This window comes from Mixophyes fleayi, chromosome 2 (genome assembly GCF_038048845.1).
Source record: "Mixophyes fleayi isolate aMixFle1 chromosome 2, aMixFle1.hap1, whole genome shotgun sequence".
NCBI lineage: Eukaryota > Metazoa > Chordata > Amphibia > Anura > Limnodynastidae > Mixophyes > Mixophyes fleayi.
Window position 1 is genome coordinate 308,217,965 of NC_134403.1, and position 5,337 is coordinate 308,223,301.

Consider the following 5,337-nt stretch of genomic DNA (forward strand, 5'->3'; position numbering starts at 1 on the left):
TGTTGCAATATAGACACTTTCAAGAGACAGTCGGAAAATTTATCTTTAAAATTTTTGAAAAAGTCTATTCAGTAGATTTGATCTGGGAAGCTTTTTGTAAGGCACAATAGATGGATAGATTTGAGTTATTGAGATATAAAAATTATAAGAAAAGTACATGGAGTACTGATTCAGATGCAAAAACCTTACTTACAAGATATAGTTGTAATTTTAAAAAGATAAAAACTATTTTGAAAAATCATTGGGGTATCCTTGTTAAAGAACCTATTTTGGGCCCTTTGTTGCTGAAAGCACCACGTGTGATATACAAAAGAACCTTAAATCACACTTAGTGCCAAGCCAATTAAAAAATGGGAAGAGTAATGGAGTAGCTATGCAGGAGGCCACCAATTGGTTAGAGGGCCAATCTATTAGATGAAGTTTTCCTTGTATTCATTGTAATGTCTGCAAGAAAATGGTCAGGAAATGTAACGCTTTTCTTTATTTGGTAGTTGATGGTAAATAATATCCAATTAAACAACATATAACATGTCTTTCCACATTTGTAGTCTACTTGATTAAATCTGAATGTGGTTTAATATACTGTATATTGGAAAAACGATGTTTGAAAACTAGAATACAAGAACATCTGCAAAATATAAAAAATGGATTAAAAACACAGAGTTAACCATGGCATTTCTCATCAATGCATGGAAATAATTCCAGTGGCTTGACATCCAAATGGATAGAACAGGTCTCACAAAATAAGAGGAGAGGTGACCGTGATCTTGAATTGATTAAGCGAGAATCTTTTTAAATTTTTGAATCATATTCCGCCCACGACTGATTTAAATGAAGGGATTGACATAGTGTAATTTTTAAAATAATGATGTCAATGCCGGTCTTATGTCAGTGCTGGTTTTACATTTTCATCGATTTAGTTATAGTATTAAGCTGTTAAGAAACTGTTAATCATCATTCCCTGATTCTGTGTGGGTTATAGAAGATTATTAGATCTAAATACAAGTGTGTATAAACGTAAATGTTATCCAATAAAACACCATAAAAATGAATTTACACTTGAAATATTTATTTATTTTAATGGTTGTGTAATTTAATACAGAATTATAAGATGACTTTCTGCTAATGTGTAATACAAGCTGTAAAGAATGTTTGGCTGTGTGTTCAAGTTCATACATGTACTATGCCCTGTAACACATTTAATATATAAATTTAAGCATAATCTATGGGAATGGCGATAGCTCATAAGTAGTAAATCTGTTACTTCTATATCCTGCAATATAGGATTTTTAATGGCAGTATACCAGGATGTTAGTAGTGGGCTGTAGAGCAGGTTATCGATAAATGTAGCTAGCTAGATAGGTAAATTTTGTCAGTATGCGAATAGTGGATGACATTGTTAATGACTGTTATACGTTAGTATGAATTGTGAGTTTAGATTTAGAATCAGCTACTAGCGCAAGAACAGTCAGTAGTGAACTGATGGCAACACTTTGAACGTCTATTAGTTACCGGTATGAGTAACCGGGCTGACAGGATTTCGTTGATATGCGGCAATATAAGGCAGATAGGATTGATAGGTTTACATTAGGACATTTCAAGATTCAGAGAGGCCGTATTTGTATATTTTATGGAAATTGGTAACAATATAAAATATATCTGATCACATATCTAAATAATCATATCTAATAATAACGGTCAAATAATCCACTAATATAAAGGAAAGATAATGAGAGGTAGACACATTTATAATTGTAGCACTAGACACACAAAAAGAAGAAAACCAAAGTTACTTGTAAATATATAAATGATACGAAATAGAAAAAATATTTGATAAAATATTATTTAGCTCCATAGTTTCGTTGAGACCAGCTGGGTCAATTGAGTTGATCTGATGCATCCAATATACTTATTGTCTACACAAATATCTGAATCTATTCTGTCCCCTATCGATGTTCTGAATGTGTTCCACTCTGATAACCATTAGACATTTCAGATTTACACTATGAACAGTTGCATAGTGTCAGGAGACCCTATGAGCCGGAAATTTATTCAAAATGTTACATCTAGCAATTCTTTTTATTGTAAAGAACAGCGAGGATTGTAGCATATATATTACATAATCTGTATTTTAATTAATGAAACTCTGTGTACTGAACTTTCCCCATTGTTAATGAAAGTGAACTCTTTAACACCATTATTAAACTACATACATCTGAATCTACCACATGAAGGATTTGGTAGCCAATCCCAACTATTACCTGTCTTTTTAGAATCATTATATTCATTAGATTTAAAGAAAAACTTGTTGCCAGCTTATTCCTAAAGTTAGTGCCCTATTTAAAAATGACCACAGGTTTTCAGGAAGAATATACTGAATAACAGCATCCCGTGGCAAGATTGGATAATTTTTATGGCTAAGTTTTGTAATTCGATTAGAAGCCTCATTATATTTGGTAATGAAAGCTGTATTTCTAAATTGCACATTATTAGACAATTTAGCAGTAAGAAGACAAGACCAATCAAGTAGTTTAATCTCACTCAGTTTCGTTAAAATGATCTACTGAACAATCACTTAATTCGCTTGTTGCTCAAACATAGCATAAGATGAACATTTGCATCTCAGAAGCATTAGCTGTCCTTTAGGTACATTTTTCTTCCATGCATTATGGTGGGCACAAGTATAGTGAACTGGTATCTACCTTTTTCTGAAAATGGAAGTAATGATCTTGGTGACCTCAGCCATTAATTTCAAATCCAAGAACTATATGGAGGTCCCACTAATAATGGGTGAATTTTAAATTATAAGTGTTAATATTCAACTCTGAAAAAAAATCAGTAGCCAAGTGTTCTCTACCCTTCCAAACAATAAACAAATAATCTATATAATGGCCATAGAGGACCAGGCTTGCACCAAAGCCACCACCCCGAATGCGTTCATGTCAACATTTCTGGGCATGTGCAGATATGGTACACAAACTGACATAGTACACACTCCGCATTAGGCCATCTGTTCACAATATGGAAGTAATGGTGATGCTGTGGAAACATATTTATATCACTGGGACTTCCTCCGGGGCTAGTCCTATTAGGACAGGATGGGCACGATCTATTGTTCCCCTGCACCTCAGTAGTAATAGGGGTAATAGTGATCTAATGTAAGTTGCCATTTTTACTGCACCTATGTGACCCAATGTAAAAAAAAAATAATTAAAAAGATAAAAACAGTAAAGATATAAAAAAATATGAAAACCAAAAAACAAAACACCGTCTCACCCTCCCATCTCATCAGCACTCTATCAACTAATTTAGAGCATCACCTTGCAAAAGGAATGAACCTGGCTACTATCCTCTACTCCCACACTTAGGATTTTCGCATACAGGTGCTTGAGTTTTTGGACCCTATGCTATGACACTTTTCCTACTGCTATACTACTGTTATTGGTTACCATAACCAAAACCTTTGTAAGCAGTGGTGTTAAATCCAATCTAACTGGATTTAATGGCTTTAGTAATTGAACAGGTTAATTCTGATATTGAAGCAGTTAATAAAGAAATTGCTTCATTAGAACATACCAGGTTTGGGATTATTGAAGGCTGATACGTTTATAGAATGGCTCTCCAAGATTGAATTTGCTGTAAATCTTTTTAGATCTGACTTACTTGCCTTTTAAATAAAAACACATACGGTAATTAAAACACTAGGTGTGCAGCAGGTAAACTTGTGGAGTATTTGCTGGAGGAGAAGCCCATTGGGACAGCAGCAGCCCGGGTGTGTCAGCTCAATGTTTGGACGCTCTTTACCTATTTACTATCTGGTACGATAAAATACTCATACTGAATAAATGTGAGCTAATTTGACCCAGATGTAGCTCTTTGGATTATGTGGAATCACGCTATGGTTTTTTTCTTCTTTTCTTCTTGCATGATCACGATTTGAAGTGTATGAGAACACTACATATGTCTCATATAAAGAGGCGATATTCCGGAAGTTTGTGATCGTGTGGATAATTGAAAATTAAGCACTATCACATACATGTAGAAGTCTGTGACTGGAGAATTTGAATCGGAAATAGTTCTCAATCAGTGGACTTGTTAAGTCAGACTTTTATCTTATCATATATTTTTTATTTTGATGTATATGAATTTTAATTTTTGTTATATGCATAGTTTGTTAAGTTCCTTGATGTTTAAGAAGAAGCACTACTTTTCCTCTTGTTTACATATTCAAATTTTCTTAGCATTTTGTGGGTATAAATGCTTTGAGGAACAGTAGCTGCATCTTTTAATAGAGCGCCTGTGGAAGCTGTCATATCTATATATTTCTTTATCTTAGTTTGTTATTTTTTCTTCATCCAGTTGTGCAACATAATCATTCATTTATAAATGACAGCACGGATTTTATCAACTGCTTCATGAATTTGGGATCAGTCCCTGGTACCTGTCTTTTGGTAACTTTGGATGTAGCTAGTTTGTATACTAGCATCCCCCATGGTGTGGGTATGAATGCTGTGAGGTATGAGGATAATCCATTTGAATAGTTAATGTTATTGATTGATATTATTCTACACAAGAATAATTTTCTGTTCGAACATGCTTTCTATCTTCAATTAAAGGGAACTGCGATGGGTTCTAATATGGCCCTTTCGTGTGCAAATTTATTTATGCATCAATATGAAAATGAACACATTACAATGGTTACCAAATAGTCTAAACTTATTTTTCTTTACACTTGTTATAGTGATCATTTTTTTATGGTGTGGAATGGCCACAAACTTCACCTTACATGGTCCTTTGACAAGCTGAATTTGCTGAAAAGTACTATATGTCTTAAGCTTTCATATAGTGTCTTATCCATTAGCTTTTTAGATGTTTGCATTACCATATCCCAAAAGATTTTTCCACCGTTTATAGAAAACCATTGAAACAAGGGCTTCCTTTCTCTCAATTATTAAGCGTCACTCATATCACCTCTGACAAAAATCTACTTCTTGGTGCTCTGAAATAAATGCTGCGACTGTTACAGAAATGTCTCATTCTAAATTGTAATGATTTGTTAATCCATAAACAAAAGGACAGACCCTTAGACCGTATGCTATTCACCAGCACCTTTTCTATAGCACTGAAAGATATTTGGGATAACATATTAATACACTGGTACATCTTGAGTACAGACCCTTTGTTAGCTTGAACATTAAGAATGTGGTGGTCAAATCTGATTTTCTTTCCCTCAGTACCTAAAGGGTGGGTATCCCTTAAACCAGGAGCTTCCAAATGCACTAACTGTGTGAATGGTCAAGATATGATAGCTGATGACTCGTTTACATATCCTCAAAC